Below are 20,803 nucleotides of genomic sequence, written 5' to 3' on the forward strand. Positions count from 1 at the left end.
GCAATGACTGCTAGGGCGAGTGAGGAGCATCAAGACAATTCCTTCCTAGCCCCTTCCTTGGAGGAGAGGGAGTGCAACGTTTCAATCTCGCAGTTCGGAGCGTGAGAGGGAGAAAAAGATTAGTGCCTGTTTGCAAGGCTAGGAAAGAGCAGAGTCCGAGTCTTGCTGCTCATCTGCAATGACTGCAAGGGCTAGTGAGGACCAGGAAGACAATTCCTTCCTAGCCCTTTCCTTGGAGGAGAGGGAGTGCAACGTTTCAATCTCGCAGTTCGGAGCGCGAGAGTGAGAAAAAGCAGAGTGCTGTTTGCAAGGCTAGGAAAGTGCGACGAGCGAGGGAAGGCATGCAGTCGACTCAATATGAGTGATAAAGCAAGCTTCAACTTTATTGCAAAACCTTACACATATTTATACACTAAGTTCTACCTTATGCATACTTGTCTTACAATCATTGGCTTAGCTCTAAAGAGTGCATTATCATACTCCTCCTACTTGCGCTTACTGCTACGTGGTCCGGGTTCCATCCTGTTTTTCTTATACAGTGCTGCTTCTTAGCTGTTTACCACAGCTCCCTCTTCTCAAGGCCGAGCCGTGCAGATATCTAGCTGTTTACCAGCTTCTCAATGCTGCAGCTCCTTCTCCTTAAGGTCGAGCCGTGCAGAATGATCCCAACATCTCCCCCTTTTTGTTTTTGTATAAACAAAACCTGATGGATCATTCGCAACCCGAGGACTGTGAGAAAGATGGACCCTCTGTACATTCTTGTATCATCCTGTGCCGTGAACTCAGCCCAGCAGTTGGTAGGTGCCAGCTTTACGTGGGCGTCCCCACGGAGGCAACGGTGGCCTTGCTGTACACCAGCCCACTGCCCTTCAGGAATTCCCGGTATTACACATTTGTAGAGGAACGAGTTTCGACACACGTGGCCAGCGAGTGTCGGAACTCACCTCAGTTGTCAGCTTTTAACACAGGGAGCCTATGGCGTATGCACCCGCTGGCCAGACGTGCTGCACGCGCCACAGCCATCCCGTCTATTGGTTCGTAGGCTTTGTTGACACGGCATTTTTTCATAACTCAGCAGTCACATATCAACTTATGCTTAAGTCAATAGCAGAATATTACAAAGCAAAACAATTCTAGCTGTACTACTTCTAGTGATATAAACTACTCCTAGTGATAGAAAAAAGGTACTTGTATAAGGCTATGAAGACCAATATTATATCTTACCAAAGCATTTGTAGTTATAGAACACTTTGCCTCAAAAGCTTTCCACGTTCATCTCATGATACTGCAAATTTCAGTGTGATTTACCCCTACATTTTCTTTTGACTGAGGTGGCATCCAGATTGCGATGACACCTGATAGTGTCATGATGTGTCCAACGATGACGATGGTGACTGCCCCACCCATGGCCTCACCCACTTCGAGGCACCTGCAAAGTGGGTTACCCATGGTTTTACCCATGGTTTTAAACAGCCACCACCGTCAACCTCGTCCCCTGGTTAGCAGTTGAAAAGGTCCTTTCTCCTTCCGCAAATAATTTAACACATATAAGGCTTTATTCAAACGTTCTTAGGGTAATGTGGTAGCCTCTCCCCCTTTTTGTTTTGAGCGTGATTATCTAACAAAGCTCATTCATTGGGTGTGTAAGATACTTGTTTGAGTTATTAGCTAGCCAAGCATTCTTTACTACCTTTTGAACCATTCCTTGTAGACAATGCAATAAACATGGTACAATAAGCATTAGTATTAAGATAACAAGTACTATAACAACTGCCCCTTTTATTAAGTCTTGTAACCATCCACTTAGGCCCAAACTTGACAGCTATGATTCGAGGTTTAGTGAACTTGTCTGTAACCTGTCCGTTAAGTCCTTCAGTTTTTGTAATTGTTGAGTTACCGACTGTGATGTATCTGTTAAATTCATACAACACGTGCCATCAAACTCCTCACACCCGTGCCCTTGGGCCAAAAGTAGGAAGTCGATAGCTGCCCTATTTTGCAATGTCGCATGCCTTATTGAGTCAGTTTCCATTAACAAAGCACTGAGTGTTGCAGAAGTAGCATTGGTTTGTTTCGCTAGCCAACATCCCAATTTATTTAAAGTGGTTAAGCCTTGGGCAGCAGCGACCCCAGGGGCAAGGAAAGAGGTTAGTATGGTTTTGTCTGCAGTCCAAAAATCCAGTTGGTCATTGCACTCTTCCTGATATTTTCAAATCTGTCATCTTATTCTATGCCGTCGGGTAAGGTTCAATATCATAGAAGTGTTGGGAGTTAACAATGTTAGGTGCCCCAATGTGTAAGGACCACCTCTCAAATGGGAGGGAACACCTTGCCATGCACGATCACCACAAATCAAGAATATTCCTTTAGGGAGTCTCATTGGGACAATAGTAGAGCGTGAGATGTTGCTCGTTGTATAATTACACCAATTGGTAGCATTCTGAAAAATGGCTAACGTGGGGTTTACATCCTGTGACCTGGCTATCTTCTCAGTAATTTTCTGCAAAGCTTGGTGTTGATCCTCATTCAGTTGACGTCGCTCTGGAGCCTCCACCGAAGACTCCAGGAGCGGCATCAATGGCCTTAGATCATCATTAGTAATTCCGCAAATATTGCGAACCCACTGTATATCCCCCATTAATTTTTGGACATCCGAAAGATTTTCTATTTTCGCCTTAATCTTTATTTTTTGTGAGTGGACCGCTGCCCTGGTAATAATCCAGCTCAAATATTGCCATGGTCCCTTCTTTTGCCTTTTTTTTTTTTTTTTTTTTTGGTGCTATTTTTAAACCCCGTTTTCCTAAATAGTGCTCTAAGTGCTGTAAAATGTGGTCTGCATTCAATTGTGTCCCTGCTATTAATATATCAACTATATAATGATACATTATTAAATCTGGATACTTTTTCCACACCGGTTCTAGAGCCCATGCCACAAATGTCTGACACATCGTAGGTGAATTTTGCATTCCTTGTGGTAACACTACCCAATGATACTTTTTGCTAGCTCTCCTTTATTTACCGATGGTACCGTAAAGGCAAACTTCTCCGCATCCTCAGCTGCTAAGGGAATGGTAAAAAAGCAATTGAAATATACTCTTCGATTCCCTGCAAAAGAAATGATACATTTGTGACAATAATTACAACGACATAGAACAAACCCACAACACCGTTTTACAAATATGGCATATTGAAGTTCCTGCTCTTGACCGTCCGGGGAGAGCCGCTGAGACAGTCAACGAGCCATCATTCCGCATACAAAAGAGTGAAAGCATCAGCTGGTGGTACGACGGAGTTGACTGCGTCCGTGGGACGTGTGACAAGATCTTCAGGTCTTACTGCCGGCCGTACCGACCTGGCCGGTACCTGCTTCACTCCGTCCCCTCCCTCTCTGCCAAAGTCTCTTGTCTCATGCCTCGCCAATGTTGGGCAGGGTCGTATCTTGACTTGGGGGAAGGATCATCCCAGGCAGCCCCCTCCTGTTGCGGCACGGGTCAGGAGGCGGGGGCCAAGGAGGACTCGCCACCTCCGTTGGTTGCGTTAGCGGGGGGGCGGGGCGGGGGGGGGCGGGGGGGGCGGGCGGGGGTTGCTCGTTCTCACCATCCCCAGCTCGGCCTCCCTTCTCTCCCAAGGCTGTGGCAGCGGCAGCTGCTGCCGCCGTCCGCTCTGATTTTATCGTCTTTATAGAGTCTCTGACTAATCGCCAGGTTGTTAACACTTTCATAGCCGTATGATCCTCTTTAGAGGCTGCCTCAAACACCAATTTCCCTGCTTTCTCCCAGGTAGGTAACTCAAAAGCTGTTGCAGAGTCTGCTGCTAGCCCCTGGCTCTTCAAAACAGTCTCCAATAGCAATTGCCATGTTGTTGCTAGCTCCGCTGCTTGCCCATCTCCTTTCGAGACTCGCCCCATTGATCTTTCACATGGGCACACAGGGGAACACTGAGTACATTGTTCTGGGCAACGTTGTCCCGTCTTGCCCTCACATACATCATCGTAGATCTGTTTCTCTGACTTATCTATGCAGCCGGTTTACTCGGTGCATCTGGCACCTCAGGAGGTGCAGTCGGAGTCGCTGAAGGTCCTGGACCCTCTGACTCAGTTAAAAAGGGATTGGTTGAAGATGGTTTAACAGCCTCCTCCATATCAGCTGCAGCTTTTCTCTCTGCCTTTAAGGCTTTTAATGTGTTTAACATCAACTTCCATGTCGTCACTAACTCTGCGGTGGTTTTATCTCCATTCCCAATATGTTCCTATAACATTTTTCCTATCTCCTCCCACGTCTCTGCCTTAAACGCCACAGGCGCATCGGGGGGGTACCCTTTTTGGCACCAAATTAGAAGCCTTCTAAGTGTATATTCATCATATTTCAGTCCTCTCTTAGAGAGCATATGCAGCAGGAGTCTGACCATCGCCCCTTCTTCATGCGATGCGTTCTGCCTTTAGTTCTTTTAATGTCTCTAGGATCAACCTCTAGAGCGTCGTAGATTTTATACTGTCTTTGTTGCCTGTGCTATTCGCTTTTCAGTTTTATATCTTTTCATGCAATGAATAACACCTCTCCAAGATTTCATTAATTTTTTGCTGATTTTTCATCATCGATTACTAGATCCCACAAACAATCTCCATAAGAACGCCACTCGTCTACTTCAAACATACTTTCAGGGTCTTTAAAAAACCCTTTCGCTTTCCCTAACGCAATTAACCCAGCCAGATCTTTTAATTGGCTTACTCCCCGCTTTTCTAAAAAGCATTTTAAGATTTCGAATGCTACCTCTATTTCCATTGCGTGCTACGTTGACCTTCTTAATTATCCGGTCAATTATTTTTGCAGCCTTTTCCCTTGGTTAGCCTTCTTTCGGACGGCGAACCCCTTCTTAATTATCCTGGGTTCAAGCACGGATCAGGCGCGCCGCGGCAGCGTCCGCCGATCTTCTGCTCCCTGGTCGCTGCTACCAGTGCTTCTCCGATCTCGCTGTCCGGTGAAAAACAAGGATGGGGGTCCCTGTTCGGGCGCCACTTGCGACGAGCGAGGGAAGGCATGCAGTCGACTCAATATGAGTGATAAAGCAAGCTTCAACTTTATTGCAAAACCTTACACATATTTATACACTAAGTTCTACCTTATGCATACTTGTCTTACAATCATTGGCTTAGCTCTAAAGAGTGCATTATCATACTCCTCCTACTTGCGCTTACTGCTACGTGGTCCGGGTTCCATCCTGTTTTTCTTATACAGTGCTGCTTCTTAGCTGTTTACCACAGCTCCTTCTCCTCAAGGCCGAGCCCTGCAGATGTCCAGCTGTTTACCAGCTTCCCAGTGCCACAGCTCCCTCTTGTCAAGGCCGAGCCGTGCAGATATCTAGCTGTTTACCAGCTTCTCAATGCTGCAGCTCCTTCTCCTTAAGGTCGAGCCGTGCAGAATGATCCCAACAGGAAAGAGCAGAGCCCCAGTCTTGCTGCTCATCTGCAATGACTGCAAGGGCTAGTGAGGAGCAGCAAGACAGTTTCTTCCAAGCCCCTTCCTTGGAGGAGACGGAGTGCAACGTTTCAATCTCGCAGTTCGGAGCGCGAGAGTGAGAAAAAGCAGAGTACTTGCTTGCAAGGCTAGGAAAGAGCAGAGCCCCAGCCTTGCTGTTTATCTGCAATGACTGCAACGGATAGTGAGCACCAGCAAGACAATTCCTTCTTAGCCCCTTCCTTGGAGGAGACGGAGTGCAACATTTCAATCTCGCAGTTCGGAGCGCGAGAGGGAGAAAAAGCAGACTGCCTGTTTGCAAGGCTAGGAAAGAGCAGACCCCCAGCCTTGCTGTTTATCTGCAATGATTGCAAGGGATAGTGAGGAGCAGCAAGACAATTCCCTCCTAGCCCCTTCCTTGGAGGAGAGGGAGCGCAACGTCTCAATCTCGCAGTTCGAAGCACAATAGTGAGAAAAAGCAGAGTGCCTGTTTGCAAGGCTAGGAAAGAGCAGAGCCCCAGTCTTGCTGTTTATCTGCAATGACTGCAAGCGATAGTGAGGACCAGCAAGACAGTTCCTTCCGAGCCCCTTCCTTGGTGGAGAGGGAGTGCAACGTTTCAATCTCGCCGTTCGGAGCGCGAGAGGGGGAAAAAGGAGAGTACCTGTTTGCAAGGCTAGGAAAGAGCAGAGCCCCAGTCTTGCTATTTATCTGCAATGACAGCAACGGATAGTGAGCACCATCAAGACAATTCCTTCCTAGCCCCTTCCTTGGAGGAGAGGGAGTGCAACGTTTCAATCTCGCACTTCGGAGCGCGAGAGGGGGAAAAAGCAGAGTGCCTGTTTGCAAGGCTAGGAAAGAGCAGAGTCCGAGTCTTGCTGCTCATCTGCAATGACTGCAAGGGTTATTGAGGACCAGCAAGACAATTCCTTCCTAGCCCCTTCCTTGGAGGAGAGGGAGTGCAACGTTTCAATCTCGCAGTTCGGAGCGTGAGAGGGAAAAAAAGCAGAGTGCCTGTTTGCAAGGTTAGGAAAGAGCAGAGCCCGAGTCTTGCAGCTCATCTGCAATGACTGCAAGGGATAGTGAGGACCAGCAAGACAATTCCTTCCTAGCCCCTTCCTTGGAGGAGAGAGAGTGCAACGTTTCAATCTCGCAGATTGGAGCGCGAGAGTGAGAAAAAGCAGAGTGCCTGTTTGCAAGGCTAGGAAAGAGCAGAGCCCCAGCCTTGCTGTTTATCTGCAATGACTGAAACGGATAGTGAGCACCAGCAAGACAATTCCTTCCTAGCCCCTTCCTTGGAGGAGAGGGAGTGCAACGTTTCAATCTCGCATTTCGGAGCGCGAGAGTGAGAAAAAGCAGAGTGCCTGTTTGCAAGGCTAGGAAAGAGCAGAGCCCCAGTCTTGCTGTTTATCTGCAATGACTGCAAGCGACAGTGAGGACCAGCAAGACAGTTCCTTCCGAGCCCCTTCCTTGGAGGAGACGGAGTGCAACGTTTCAATCTCGCAGTTCGGAGCGCGAGAGTGAGAAAAAGCAGACTGCCTGTTTGCAAGGCTAGGAAAGAGCAGAGCCCCAGCCTTGCTGTTTATCTGCAATTACTGCAAGAGCTAGTGAGGACCAGCAAGACAATTCCTTCATAGCCCCTTCCTTGGAGGAGAGTGCAACGTCTCAATCTCACAGTTCGGAGCGCGAGAGGGGGAAAAAGCAGAGTGCCTGTTTGCAAGGCTAGGAAAGAGCAGAGTTCCAGTCTTGCTGTTTATCTGCAATGACTGCAAGGGATAGTGAGCACCAGCAAGACAATTCCTTCCTATACCCTTCCTTGGAGGAGAGAGAGTGCAACGTTTCAATCTCGCAGTTCGGAGCGCGAGAGTGAGAAAAAGCAGAGTGCCTGTTTGCAAGGCTAGGAAAGAGCAGAGCCCGAGTCTTGCTGTTTATCTGCAATGACTGCAAGGGATAGTGAGGAGCAGCAAGACAATTCCTTCCTAGCCCCTTCCTTGGAGGAGAGGGAGCGCAACGTCTCAATCTCGCAGTTCGAAGCACAAGAGTGAGAAAAAGCAGAGTGCCTGTTTGCAAGGCTAGGAAAGAGCAGAGCCCCAGTCTTGCTATTTATCTGCAATGACAGCAACGGATAGTGAGCACCAGCAAGACAATTCCTTCCTAGCCCCTTCCTTGGAGGAGAGGGAGTGCAACGTTTCAATCTCGCACTTCGGAGCGCGAGAGGGGGAAAAAGCAGAGTGCCTGTTTGCAAGGCTAGGAAAGAGCAGAGTCCGAGTCTTGCTGCTCATCTGCAATGACTGCAAGGGTTATTGAGGACCAGCAAGACAATTCCTTCCTAGCCCCTTCCTTGGAGGAGAGGGAGTGCAATGTTTCAATCTCGCAGTTCGGAGCGCGAGAGGGAAAAAAAGCAGAGTGCCTGTTTGCAAGGTTAGGAAAGAGCAGAGCCCGAGTCTTGCAGCTCATCTGCAATGACTGCAAGGGATAGTGAGGACCAGCAAGACAATTCCTTCCTAGCCCCTTCCTTGGAGGAGAGAGAGTGCAACGTTTCAATCTCGCATTTCGGAGCGCGAGAGTGAGAAAAAGCAGAGTGCCTGTTTGCAAGGCTAGGAAAGAGCAGAGCCCCAGTCTTGCTGTTTTTCTGCAATGACTGCAAGGGCTAGTGAGGACCAGCAAGACAATTCCTTCCTATACCCTTCCTTGGAGGAGAGGGAGTGCAACGTTTCAATCTCGCAGTTCGGAGCGCGAGAGGGGGAAAAAGCAGAGTGCCTGTTTGCAAGGCTAGGAAAGAGCAGAGCCCGAGTCTTGCTGTTTATCTGCAATGACTGCAAGGGATACTGAGCACCATCAAGACAATTCCTTCCTAGCCCCTTCCTTGGAGGAGAGGGAGTGCAACGTTTCAATCTTGCAGTTCGGAGCGCGAGAGTGAGAAAAAGCAGAGTACTTGTTTGCAAGGCTAGGAAAGAGCAGAGCCCCTGTCTTGCTGTTTATCTGCAATGACTGCAACGGATAGTGAGCACCAGCAAGACAATTCCTTCCTAGCCCCTTCCTTGGAGGAGAGGGAGCGCAACGTCTCAATCTCGCAGTTCGAAGCACAAGAGTGAGAAAAAGCAGAGTGCCTGTTTGCAAGGCTAGGAAAGAGCAGAGCCCCAGTCTTGCTATTTATCTGCAATGACAGCAACGGATAGTGAGCACCAGCAAGACAATTCCTTCCTAGCCCCTTCCTTGGAGGAGAGGGAGTGCAACGTTTCAATCTCGCACTTCGGAGCGCGAGAGGGGGAAAAAGCAGAGTGCCTGTTTGCAAGGCTAGAAAAGAGCAGAGTCCGAGTCTTGCTGCTCATCTGCAATGACTGCAAGGGTTATTGAGGACCAGCAAGACAATTCCTTCCTAGCCCCTTCCGTGGAGGAGAGGGAGTGCAACGTTTCAATCTCGCAGTTCGGAGCGCGAGAGGGAAAAAAAGCAGAGTGCCTGTTTGCAAGGTTAGGAAAGAGCAGAGCCCGAGTCTTGCAGCTCATCTGCAATGACTGCAAGGGATAGTGAGGACCAGCAAGACAATTCCTTCCTAGCCCCTTCCTTGGAGGAGAGAGAGTGCAACGTTTCAATCTCGCATTTCGGAGCGCGAGAGTGAGAAAAAGCAGAGTGCCTGTTTGCAAGGCTAGGAAAGAGCAGAGCCCGAGTCTTGCTGTTTATCTGCAATGACTGCAAGGGATAGTGAGGAGCAGCAAGACAATTCCTTCCTAGCCCCTTCCTTGGAGGAGAGGGAGTGCAACGTTTCAATCTCGCAGTTAGGAGCACGAGAGTGAGAAAAAGCAGAGTGCCTGTTTGCAAGGCTAGGAAAGAGCAGAGCCCGAGTCTTGCTGTTTATCTGCAATGACTGCAAGGGATACTGAGCACCATCAAGACAATTCCTTCCTAGCCCCTTCCTTGGAGGAGAGGGAGTGCAACGTTTCAATCTCGCATTTCGGAGCGCGAGAGGGGGAAAAAGCAGAGTGCCTGCTTGCAAGGCTAGGAAAGAGCAGAGCCCCAGTCTTGCTGTTTATCTGCAATGACTGCAAGGGATAGTGAGCACCAGCAAGACAATTCCTTCCTAGCCCCTTCCTTGGAAGAGAGGGAGTGCAACGTTTCAATCTCGCAGTTCGGAGCGCGAGAGGGAGAAAAAGCAGACTGCCTGTTTGCAAGGCTAGGAAAGAGCAGAGCCCCAGGCTTGCTGTTTATCTGCAATTACTGCAAGGGCTAGTGAGGAGCAGCAAGACAATTCCTTCCTAGCCCCTTCCTTGGAGGAGAGTGCAACGTCTCAATCTCACAGTTCGGAGCACGAGAGGGGGAAAAAGCAGAGTGCCTGTTTGCAAGGCTAGGAAAGAGCAGAGCCCCAGTCTTGCTGTTTATCTGCAATGACTGCAACGGATAGTGAGCACCAGCAAGACAATTCCTTCCTAGCCCCTTCCTTGGAGGAGAGGGAGTGCAATGTTTCAATCTTGCAGTTCGGAGCGCGAGAGTGAGAAAAAGCAGAGTACTTGTTTGCAAGGCTAGGAAAGAGCAGAGCCCCAGTCTTGCTGTTTATCTGCAATGACTGCAACGGATAGTGAGCACCAGCAAGACAATTCCTTCCTAGCCCCTTCCTTGGAGGAGAGAGAGTGCAACGTTTCAGTCTCGCAGTTCGAAGCACAATAGTGAGAAAAAGCAGAGTGCCTGTTTGCAAGGCTAGGAAAGAGCAGAGCCCCAGTCTTGCTGTTTATCTGCAATGACTGCAAGCGATAGTGAGGACCAGCAAGACAGTTCCTTCCGAGCCCCTTCCTTGGTGGAGAGGGAGTGCAACGTTTCAATCTCGCCGTTCGGAGCGCGAGAGGGGGAAAAAGGAGAGTACCTGTTTGCAAGGCTAGGAAAGAGCAGAGCCCCAGTCTTGCTATTTATCTGCAATGACAGCAACGGATAGTGAGCACCAGCAAGACAATTCCTTCCTAGCCCCTTCCTTGGAGGAGAGGGAGTGCAACGTTTCAATCTCGCACTTCGGAGCGCGAGAGGGGGAAAAAGCAGAGTGCCTGTTTGCAAGGCTAGGAAAGAGCAGAGTCCGAGTCTTGCTGCTCATCTGCAATGACTGCAAGGGTTATTGAGGACCAGCAAGACAATTCCTTCCTAGCCCCTTCCTTGGAGGAGAGGGAGTGCAACGTTTCAATCTCGCAGTTCGGAGCGTGAGAGGGAAAAAAAGCAGAGTGCCTGTTTGCAAGGTTAGGAAAGAGCAGAGCCCGAGTCTTGCAGCTCATCTGCAATGAGTGCAAGGGATAGTGAGGACCAGCAAGACAATTCCTTCCTACCCCTTCCTTGGAGGAGAGAGAGTGCAACGTTTCAATCTCGCAGATTGGAGCGCGAGAGTGAGAAAAAGCAGAGTGCCTGTTTGCAAGGCTAGGAAAGAGCAGAGCCCCAGCCTTGCTGTTTATCTGCAATGACTGAAACGGATAGTGAGCACCAGCAAGACAATTCCTTCCTAGCCCCTTCCTTGGAGGAGAGGGAGTGCAACGTTTCAATCTCGCATTTCGGAGCGCGAGAGTGAGAAAAAGCAGAGTGCCTGTTTGCAAGGCTAGGAAAGAGCAGAGCCCCAGTCTTGCTGTTTATCTGCAATGACTGCAAGCGACAGTGAGGACCAGCAAGACAGTTCCTTCCGAGCCCCTTCCTTGGAGGAGACGGAGTGCAACGTTTCAATCTCGCAGTTCGGAGCGCGAGAGTGAGAAAAAGCAGAGTACTTGCTTGCAAGGCTAGGAAAGAGCAGAGCCCCAGCCTTGCTGTTTATCTGCAATTACTGCAAGAGCTAGTGAGGACCAGCAAGACAATTCCTTCATAGCCCCTTCCTTGGAGGAGAGTGCAACGTCTCAATCTCACAGTTCGGAGCGCGAGAGGGGGAAAAAGCAGAGTGCCTGTTTGCAAGGCTAGGAAAGAGCAGAGTTCCAGTCTTGCTGTTTATCTGCAATGACTGCAAGGGATAGTGAGGACCAGCAAGACAATTCCTTCCTATACCCTTCCTTGGAGGAGAGAGAGTGCAACGTTTCAATCTCGCAGTTCGGAGCGCGAGAGTGAGAAAAAGCAGAGTGCCTGTTTGCAAGGCTAGGAAAGAGCAGAGCCCGAGTCTTGCTGTTTATCTGCAATGACTGCAAGGGATAGTGAGGAGCAGCAAGACAATTCCTTCCTAGCCCCTTCCTTGGAGGAGAGGGAGCGCAACGTCTCAATCTCGCAGTTCGAAGCACAAGAGTGAGAAAAAGCAGAGTGCCTGTTTGCAAGGCTAGGAAAGAGCAGAGCCCCAGTCTTGCTATTTATCTGCAATGACAGCAACGGATAGTGAGCACCAGCAAGACAATTCCTTCCTAGCCCCTTCCTTGGAGGAGAGGGAGTGCAACGTTTCAATCTCGCACTTCGGAGCGCGAGAGGGGGAAAAAGCAGAGTGCCTGTTTGCAAGGCTAGGAAAGAGCAGAGTCCGAGTCTTGCTGCTCATCTGCAATGACTGCAAGGGTTATTGAGGACCAGCAAGACAATTCCTTCCTAGCCCCTTCCTTGGAGGAGAGGGAGTGCAACGTTTCAATCTCGCAGTTCGGAGCGCGAGAGGGAAAAAAAGCAGAGTGCCTGTTTGCAAGGTTAGGAAAGAGCAGAGCCCGAGTCTTGCAGCTCATCTGCAATGACTGCAAGGGATAGTGAGGACCAGCAAGACAATTCCTTCCTAGCCCCTTCCTTGGAGGAGAGAGAGTGCAACGTTTCAATCTCGCATTTCGGAGCGCGAGAGTGAGAAAAAGCAGAGTGCCTGTTTGCAAGGCTAGGAAAGAGCAGAGCCCCAGTCTTGCTGTTTATCTGCAATGACTGCAAGGGCTAGTGAGGACCAGCAAGACAATTCCTTCCTATACCCTTCCTTGGAGGAGAGGGAGTGCAACGTTTCAATCTCGCAGTTCGGAGCACGAGAGTGAGAAAAAGCAGAGTGCCTGTTTGCAAGGCTAGGAAAGAGCAGAGCCCGAGTCTTGCTGTTTATCTGCAATGACTGCAAGGGATACTGAGCACCATCAAGACAATTCCTTCCTAGCCCCTTCCTTGGAGGAGAGGGAGTGCAACGTTTCAATCTCGCAGTTCGGAGCGCGAGAGGGGGAAAAAGCAGAGTGCCTGCTTGCAAGGCTAGGAAAGAGCAGAGCCCCAGTCTTGCTGTTTATCTGCAATGACTGCAACGGATAGTGAGCACCAGCAAGACAATTCCTTCCTAGCCCCTTCCTTGGAGGAGAGGGAGTGCAATGTTTCAATCTTGCAGTTCGGAGCGCGAGAGTGAGAAAAAGCAGAGTACTTGTTTGCAAGGCTAGGAAAGAGCAGAGCCCCAGTCTTGCTGTTTATCTGCAATGACTGCAACGGATAGTGAGCACCAGCAAGACAATTCCTTCCTAGCCCCTTCCTTGGAGGAGAGAGAGTGCAACGTTTCAGTCTCGCAGTTCGGAGCGCGAGAGGGAGAAAAAGATTAGTGCCTGTTTGCAAGGCTAGGAAAGAGCAGAGCCCGAGTCTTGCTGTTTATCTGCAATGACTGCAAGGGCTAGTGAGGACCAGCAAGACAATTCCTTCCTAGCCCCTTCCTTGGAGGAGAGGGAGCGCAACGTCTCAATCTCGCAGTTCGAAGCACAAGAGTGAGAAAAAGCAGAGTGCCTGTTTGCAAGGCTAGGAAAGAGCAGAGCCCCAGTCTTGCTATTTATCTGCAATGACAGCAACGGATAGTGAGCACCAGCAAGACAATTCCTTCCTAGCCCCTTCCTTGGAGGAGAGGGAGTGCAACGTTTCAATCTCGCACTTCGGAGCGCGAGAGGGGGAAAAAGCAGAGTGCCTGTTTGCAAGGCTAGAAAAGAGCAGAGTCCGAGTCTTGCTGCTCATCTGCAATGACTGCAAGGGTTATTGAGGACCAGCAAGACAATTCCTTCCTAGCCCCTTCCTTGGAGGAGAGGGAGTGCAAAGTTTCAATCTCGCAGTTCGGAGCGCGAGAGGGAAAAAAAGCAGAGTGCCTGTTTGCAAGGCTAGGAAAGAGCAGAGCCCGAGTCTTGCTGTTTATCTGCAATGACTGCAAGGGATAGTGAGGAGCAGCAAGACAATTCCTTCCTAGCCCCTTCCTTGGAGGAGAGGGAGTGCAACGTTTCAATCTCGCAGTTAGGAGCACGAGAGTGAGAAAAAGCAGAGTGCCTGTTTGCAAGGCTAGGAAAGAGCAGAGCCCGAGTCTTGCTGTTTATCTGCAATGACTGCAAGGGATACTGAGCACCATCAAGACAATTCCTTCCTAGCCCCTTCCTTGGAGGAGAGGGAGTGCAACGTTTCAATCTCGCATTTCGGAGCGCGAGAGGGGGAAAAAGCAGAGTGCCTGTTTGCAAGGCTAGGAAAGAGCAGAGCCCCAGTCTTGCTGTTTATCTGCAATGACTGCAACGGATAGTGAGCACCAGCAAGACAATTCCTTCCTAGCCCCTTCCTTGGAGGAGAGGGAGTGCAATGTTTCAATCTTGCAGTTCGGAGCGCGAGAGTGAGAAAAAGCAGAGTACTTGTTTGCAAGGCTAGGAAAGAGCAGAGCCCCAGGCTTGCTGTTTATCTGCAATGACTGCAACGGATAGTGAGCACCAGCAAGACAATTCCTTCCTAGCCCCTTCCTTGGAGGAGAGAGAGTGCAACGTTTCAGTCTCGCAGTTCGAAGCACAATAGTGAGAAAAAGCAGAGTGCCTGTTTGCAAGGCTAGGAAAGAGCAGAGCCCCAGTCTTGCTGTTTATCTGCAATGACTGCAAGCGATAGTGAGGACCAGCAAGACAGTTCCTTCCGAGCCCCTTCCTTGGTGGAGAGGGAGTGCAACGTTTCAAACTCGCCGTTCGGAGCGCGAGAGGGGGAAAAAGGAGAGTACCTGTTTGCAAGGCTAGGAAAGAGCAGAGCCCCAGTCTTGCTATTTATCTGCAATGACAGCAACGGATAGTGAGCACCAGCAAGACAATTCCTTCCTAGCCCCTTCCTTGGAGGAGAGGGAGTGCAACGTTTCAATCTCGCACTTCGGAGCGCGAGAGGGGGAAAAAGCAGAGTGCCTGTTTGCAAGGCTAGGAAAGAGCAGAGTCCGAGTCTTGCTGCTCATCTGCAATGACTGCAAGGGTTATTGAGGACCAGCAAGACAATTCATTCCTAGCCCCTTCCTTGGAGGAGAGGGAGTGCAACGTTTCAATCTCGCAGTTCGGAGCGTGAGAGGGAAAAAAAGCAGAGTGCCTGTTTGCAAGGTTAGGAAAGAGCAGAGCCCGAGTCTTGCAGCTCATCTGCAATGAGTGCAAGGGATAGTGAGGACCAGCAAGACAATTCCTTCCTACCCCTTCCTTGGAGGAGAGAGAGTGCAACGTTTCAATCTCGCAGATTGGAGCGCGAGAGTGAGAAAAAGCAGAGTGCCTGTTTGCAAGGCTAGGAAAGAGCAGAGCCCCAGCCTTGCTGTTTATCTGCAATGACTGAAACGGATAGTGAGCACCAGCAAGACAATTCCTTCCTAGCCCCTTCCTTGGAGGAGAGGGAGTGCAACGTTTCAATCTCGCATTTCGGAGCGCGAGAGTGAGAAAAAGCAGAGTGCCTGTTTGCAAGGCTAGGAAAGAGCAGAGCCCCAGTCTTGCTGTTTATCTGCAATGACTGCAAGCGACAGTGAGGACCAGCAAGACAGTTCCTTCCGAGCCCCTTCCTTGGAGGAGACGGAGTGCAACGTTTCAATCTCGCAGTTCGGAGAGTGAGAGTGAGAAAAAGCAGAGTACTTGCTTGCAAGGCTAGGAAAGAGCAGAGCCCCAGCCTTGCTGTTTATCTGCAATTACTGCAAGAGCTAGTGAGGACCAGCAAGACAATTCCTTCATAGCCCCTTCCTTGGAGGAGAGTGCAACGTCTCAATCTCACAGTTCGGAGCGCGAGAGGGGGAAAAAGCAGAGTGCCTGTTTGCAAGGCTAGGAAAGAGCAGAGTTCCAGTCTTGCTGTTTATCTGCAATGACTGCAAGGGATAGTGAGGACCAGCAAGACAATTCCTTCCTATACCCTTCCTTGGAGGAGAGAGAGTGCAACGTTTCAATCTCGCAGTTCGGAGCGCGAGAGTGAGAAAAAGCAGAGTGCCTGTTTGCAAGGCTAGGAAAGAGCAGAGCCCGAGTCTTGCTGTTTATCTGCAATGACTGCAAGGGATAGTGAGGAGCAGCAAGACAATTCCTTCCTAGCCCCTTCCTTGGAGGAGAGGGAGCGCAACGTCTCAATCTCGCAGTTCGAAGCACAAGAGTGAGAAAAAGCAGAGTGCCTGTTTGCAAGGCTAGGAAAGAGCAGAGCCCCAGTCTTGCTATTTATCTGCAATGACAGCAACGGATAGTGAGCACCAGCAAGACAATTCCTTCCTAGCCCCTTCCTTGGAGGAGAGGGAGTGCAACGTTTCAATCTCGCACTTCGGAGCGCGAGAGGGGGAAAAAGCAGAGTGCCTGTTTGCAAGGCTAGGAAAGAGCAGAGTCCGAGTCTTGCTGCTCATCTGCAATGACTGCAAGGGTTATTGAGGACCAGCAAGACAATTCCTTCCTAGCCCCTTCCTTGGAGGAGAGGGAGTGCAACGTTTCAATCTCGCAGTTCGGAGCGCGAGAGGGAAAAAAAGCAGAGTGCCTGTTTGCAAGGTTAGGAAAGAGCAGAGCCCGAGTCTTGCAGCTCATCTGCAATGACTGCAAGGGATAGTGAGGACCAGCAAGACAATTCCTTCCTAGCCCCTTCCTTGGAGGAGAGAGAGTGCAACGTTTCAATCTCGCATTTCGGAGCGCGAGAGTGAGAAAAAGCAGAGTGCCTGCTTGCAAGGTTAGGAAAGAGCAGAGCCCGAGTCTTGCAGCTCATCTGCAATGAGTGCAAGGGATAGTGAGGACCAGCAAGACAATTCCTTCCTACCCCTTCCTTGGAGGAGAGAGAGTGCAACGTTTCAATCTCGCAGATTGGAGCGCGAGAGTGAGAAAAAGCAGAGTGCCTGTTTGCAAGGCTAGGAAAGAGCAGAGCCCCAGCCTTGCTGTTTATCTGCAATGACTGAAACGGATAGTGAGCACCAGCAAGACAATTCCTTCCTAGCCCCTTCCTTGGAGGAGAGGGAGTGCAACGTTTCAATCTCGCATTTCGGAGCGCGAGAGTGAGAAAAAGCAGAGTGCCTGTTTGCAAGGCTAGGAAAGAGCAGAGCCCCAGTCTTGCTGTTTATCTGCAATGACTGCAAGCGACAGTGAGGACCAGCAAGACAGTTCCTTCCGAGCCCCTTCCTTGGAGGAGACGGAGTGCAACGTTTCAATCTCGCAGTTCGGAGAGTGAGAGTGAGAAAAAGCAGAGTACTTGCTTGCAAGGCTAGGAAAGAGCAGAGCCCCAGCCTTGCTGTTTATCTGCAATTACTGCAAGAGCTAGTGAGGACCAGCAAGACAATTCCTTCATAGCCCCTTCCTTGGAGGAGAGTGCAACGTCTCAATCTCACAGTTCGGAGCGCGAGAGGGGGAAAAAGCAGAGTGCCTGTTTGCAAGGCTAGGAAAGAGCAGAGTTCCAGTCTTGCTGTTTATCTGCAATGACTGCAAGGGATAGTGAGGACCAGCAAGACAATTCCTTCCTATACCCTTCCTTGGAGGAGAGAGAGTGCAACGTTTCAATCTCGCAGTTCGGAGCGCGAGAGTGAGAAAAAGCAGAGTGCCTGTTTGCAAGGCTAGGAAAGAGCAGAGCCCGAGTCTTGCTGTTTATCTGCAATGACTGCAGGGGATAGTGAGGAGCAGCAAGACAATTCCTTCCTAGCCCCTTCCTTGGAGGAGAGGGAGCGCAACGTCTCAATCTCGCAGTTCGAAGCACAAGAGTGAGAAAAAGCAGAGTGCCTGTTTGCAAGGCTAGGAAAGAGCAGAGCCCCAGTCTTGCTATTTATCTGCAATGACAGCAACGGATAGTGAGCACCAGCAAGACAATTCCTTCCTAGCCCCTTCCTTGGAGGAGAGGGAGTGCAACGTTTCAATCTCGCACTTCGGAGCGCGAGAGGGGGAAAAAGCAGAGTGCCTGTTTGCAAGGCTAGGAAAGAGCAGAGTCCGAGTCTTGCTGCTCATCTGCAATGACTGCAAGGGTTATTGAGGACCAGCAAGACAATTCCTTCCTAGCCCCTTCCTTGGAGGAGAGGGAGTGCAACGTTTCAATCTCGCAGTTCGGAGCGCGAGAGGGAAAAAAAGCAGAGTGCCTGTTTGCAAGGTTAGGAAAGAGCAGAGCCCGAGTCTTGCAGCTCATCTGCAATGACTGCAAGGGATAGTGAGGACCAGCAAGACAATTCCTTCCTAGCCCCTTCCTTGGAGGAGAGAGAGTGCAACGTTTCAATCTCGCATTTCGGAGCGCGAGAGTGAGAAAAAGCAGAGTGCCTGTTTGCAAGGCTAGGAAAGAGCAGAGCCCCAGTCTTGCTGTTTATCTGCAATGACTGCAAGGGCTAGTGAGGACCAGCAAGACAATTCCTTCCTATACCCTTCCTTGGAGGAGAGGGAGTGCAACGTTTCAATCTCGCAGTTCGGAGCACGAGAGTGAGAAAAAGCAGAGTGCCTGTTTGCAAGGCTAGGAAAGAGCAGAGCCCGAGTCTTGCTGTTTATCTGCAATGACTGCAAGGGATACTGAGCACCATCAAGACAATTCCTTCCTAGCCCCTTCCTTGGAGGAGAGGGAGTGCAACGTTTCAATCTCGCAGTTCGGAGCGCGAGAGGGGGAAAAAGCAGAGTGCCTGCTTGCAAGGCTAGGAAAGAGCAGAGCCCCAGTCTTGCTGTTTATCTGCAATGACTGCAACGGATAGTGAGCACCAGCAAGACAATTCCTTCCTAGCCCCTTCCTTGGAGGAGAGGGAGTGCAATGTTTCAATCTTGCAGTTCGGAGCGCGAGAGTGAGAAAAAGCAGAGTACTTGTTTGCAAGGCTAGGAAAGAGCAGAGCCCCAGTCTTGCTGTTTATCTGCAATGACTGCAACGGATAGTGAGCACCAGCAAGACAATTCCTTCCTAGCCCCTTCCTTGGAGGAGAGAGAGTGCAACGTTTCAGTCTCGCAGTTCGGAGCGCGAGAGGGAGAAAAAGATTAGTGCCTGTTTGCAAGGCTAGGAAAGAGCAGAGCCCGAGTCTTGCTGTTTATCTGCAATGACTGCAAGGGCTAGTGAGGACCAGCAAGACAATTCCTTCCTAGCCCCTTCCTTGGAGGAGAGGGAGCGCAACGTCTCAATCTCGCAGTTCGAAGCACAAGAGTGAGAAAAAGCAGAGTGCCTGTTTGCAAGGCTAGGAAAGAGCAGAGCCCCAGTCTTGCTATTTATCTGCAATGACAGCAACGGATAGTGAGCACCAGCAAGACAATTCCTTCCTAGCCCCTTCCTTGGAGGAGAGGGAGTGCAACGTTTCAATCTCGCACTTCGGAGCGCGAGAGGGGGAAAAAGCAGAGTGCCTGTTTGCAAGGCTAGAAAAGAGCAGAGTCCGAGTCTTGCTGCTCATCTGCAATGACTGCAAGGGTTATTGAGGACCAGCAAGACAATTCCTTCCTAGCCCCTTCCTTGGAGGAGAGGGAGTGCAACGTTTCAATCTCGCAGTTCGGAGCGCGAGAGGGAAAAAAAGCAGAGTGCCTGTTTGCAAGGTTAGGAAAGAGCAGAGCCCGAGTCTTGCAGCTCATCTGCAATGACTGCAAGGGATAGTGAGGACCAGCAAGACAATTCCTTCCTAGCCCCTTCCTTGGAGGAGAGAGAGTGCAACGTTTCAATCTCGCAGTTAGGAGCACGAGAGTGAGAAAAAGCAGAGTGCCTGTTTGCAAGGCTAGGAAAGAGCAGAGCCCCAGGCTTGCTGTTTATCTGCAATGACTGCAAGGGATAGTGAGGAGCAGCAAGACAATTCCTTCCTAGCCCCTTCCTTGGAGGAGAGGGAGTGCAACGTTTCAATCTCGCAGTTAGGAGCACGAGAGTGAGAAAAAGCAGAGTGCCTGTTTGCAAGGCTAGGAAAGAGCAGAGCCCGAGTCTTGCTGTTTATCTGCAATGACTGCAAGGGATACTGAGCACCATCAAGACAATTCCTTCCTAGCCCCTTCCTTGGAGGAGAGGGAGTGCAACGTTTCAATCTCGCATTTCGGAGCGCGAGAGGGGGAAAAAGCAGAGTGCGTGCTTGCAAGGCTAGGAAAGAGCAGAGCCCCAGTCTTGCTGTTTATCTGCAATGACTGCAAGGGATAGTGAGCACCAGCAAGACAATTCCTTCCTAGCCCCTTCCTTGGAGGAGAGGGAGTGCAACGTTTCAATCTCGCAGTTCGGAGCGCGAGAGGGAGAAAAAGCAGACTGCCTGTTTGCAAGGCTAGGAAAGAGCAGAGCCCCAGGCTTGCTGTTTATCTGCAATTACTGCAAGGGCTAGTGAGGAGCAGCAAGACAATTCCTTCCTAGCCCCTTCCTTGGAGGAGAGTGCAACGTCTCAATCTCACAGTTCGGAGCACGAGAGGGGGAAAAAGCAGAGTGCCTGTTTGCAAGGCTAGGAAAGAGCAGAGCCCCAGCCTTGCTGTTTATCTGCAATGACTGCAACGGATAGTGAGCACCAGCAAGACAATTCCTTCCTAGCCCCTTCCTTGGAGGAGAGGGAGTGCAATGTTTCAATCTTGCAGTTCGGAGCGCGAGAGTGAGAAAAAGCAGAGTACTTGTTTGCAAGGCTAGGAAAGAGCAGAGCCCCAGTCTTGCTGTTTATCTGCAATGACTGCAAGGGATAGTGAGCACCAGCAAGACAATTCCTTCCTAGCCCCTTCCTTGGAGGAGAGGGAGTGCAACGTTTCAATCTCGCAGTTCGGAGCGCGAGAGGGGGAAAAACAGAGTGCCTGTTTGCAAGGCTAGGAAAGAGCAGAGCCCCAGTCTTGCTGTTTATCTGCAATGACTGCAAGGGATAGTGAGGAGCAGCAAGACAATTCCTTCCTAGCCCCTTCCTTGGAGGAGAGGGAGCGCAACGTTTCAACCTCGCAGTTCGGAGCGCGAGAGTGAGAAAAAGCAGAGTGCCTGTTTGCAAGGCTAGGAAAGAGCAGAGCCCCAGTCTTGCTGTTTATCTGCAATGACAGCAAGGGCTAGTGAGGACCAGCAAGACAATTCCTTCATAGCCCCTTCTTTGGAGGAGAGATAATGCAACGTTTCAATCTCGCAGTTCGGAGCGCGTGAGTGAGAAAAAGCAGAGTGACTGTATGCAAGGCTAGGAAAGAGCAGAGCCCCAGTCTTGCTGCTCATCTGCAATGACTGCAAGGGCTAGTGAGGACCAGCAAGACAATTGCTTCCTAGCTCCTTCCTTGGAGGAGAGGGAGTGCAACGTTTCAATCTCGCAGTTCGGAGCGCGAGAAGGGGAAAAAGCAGAGTGCCTGTTTGCAAGGATAG

This window comes from Phaethon aethereus (assembly GCF_964289735.1).
Source record: "Phaethon aethereus genome assembly, chromosome: W".
Classification (NCBI taxonomy): domain Eukaryota; kingdom Metazoa; phylum Chordata; class Aves; order Phaethontiformes; family Phaethontidae; genus Phaethon; species Phaethon aethereus.